Source organism: Aplysia californica, unplaced genomic scaffold (assembly GCF_000002075.1).
Source record: "Aplysia californica isolate F4 #8 unplaced genomic scaffold, AplCal3.0 scaffold01519, whole genome shotgun sequence".
Lineage (NCBI taxonomy): Eukaryota > Metazoa > Mollusca > Gastropoda > Aplysiida > Aplysiidae > Aplysia > Aplysia californica.
The window spans coordinates 66,293-67,808 of record NW_004798789.1 but is presented as its reverse complement, the minus strand read 5'-3'; positions in this window follow the sequence as shown (position 1 = coordinate 67,808).

Sequence of the window (1,516 nt, the reverse complement as noted above, 5' to 3'; positions counted from 1 at the left end):
ATATAAATATACCATATACCAGAGTTGGCGCTCATGTGACCTTATGCAGTTGCGAGCGCCGTAAAACCGTCTACTATAAAAAAAATAAATAAAAGATGATAAGAACAACGTTCGTCCAGAAGAACGCCGACAAAACGGCCCTGAATATAGGTACAAACAAACACCAATGTTTGCAGAGACGGGGAACTTCATCGGGATTTAGATCTCGTACGTGTATGTATCAACAACTATAAAATGTGACTGTCACAAACAGAGATACAAGTTATCTTCCAACACCCCCAATATCTGCCAGATACCTCGAATTTCGAGTAAAGCACATTCTGACACGCTGAGGGAAATTGACAATCACCCGTTGACACCTCTCTATAGAAATCTCTTTCGTGTCCTCCCTGATGGTCTCTCTCAAGTCTTGGATGCTTTTTTGGGGTTTTTTTGGTAAGTGTTTTACCAACTGCATAAGGTCATATTATGAGCGCACGGGACACTTTAAACATTTTTCTGTTGGTAGGAAATTTTGAATTTTGCCCGGATGGCGGCCGAAGCTTAGTATTATCGATTTTAGACCACCGAGGGATCTTTAACTTGCGCAACCTGCACTCAGGACCTCCAAGATTTTTTGGCTTTGTCCGAGAAGGCTAGGGGTAGATCTTTCCTACCAGAAGATGAGGGGTGTGGCTGAAAGACAGCAGTAAGAAGGAGCCAAGGGGTAGCAGTAGAAAGGCTGCAGAAAGAGTCAGGAGCCCAGAGGAGGGGCCAAGGGAGGTGGGGAGGTGAGGGCAGAAAGTGGAGACGAAAGCAGACGACAGAACATTGCTAGAAAGCAGGAAAGGAGACAATTTTACAGAAGCAAATGTTTCGGTTGCTATCGGGATTCGAACCCCGGACCTTTGAATGAGAGGCGAACACCTTAACCTCTAGACCACGAGAGCCCCCTTTAGTGTCCTCCGTGATGGTTTCTCTCAAGTCTTGGATACTTCGGAAGATTTCCCCCTCCCCCCCCCCTTCCCCACAGTTTGTCTTTCCAACACCCCCAATAGAGAAAGTCCAGCGGACTCAGGTCTAGATTGTTTGGGATCCACTTGTGCTCAGTCGGTGGCCTAGTGGCTAGGCTCTCAGACTCGCAAACGTAAGGTTGGGGGTTCGAATCCCGTCATGGACCCGACGTTGTGTCATTGGGGAAGGCTCTTTCCTCAAATTGTCCTCACTTCTTTCAGGTGGGAATGGGTACCCGGCTATAGACAGCGAAAGATCTTGTCAGTTTTTTAGTGTTTGAGCGCTTAATCAGCTGCTTTCACTGTATGCTTCCCGGGAAGCTGAGAATGTTTCTAAGTGTTCTATGGTCTGCTGGGGTAATAATATAGTGTAAAGCGCATAGAACTTGCTGTAAAGAGAGGTTATGCGCTATACAAATGCTGTCTATTATCATTATTATCATTATCATTATCATTATTATGATGATAATGATTATTATTATTATTATTATTACCATTATCATTATTATCATTATTATTGTTGT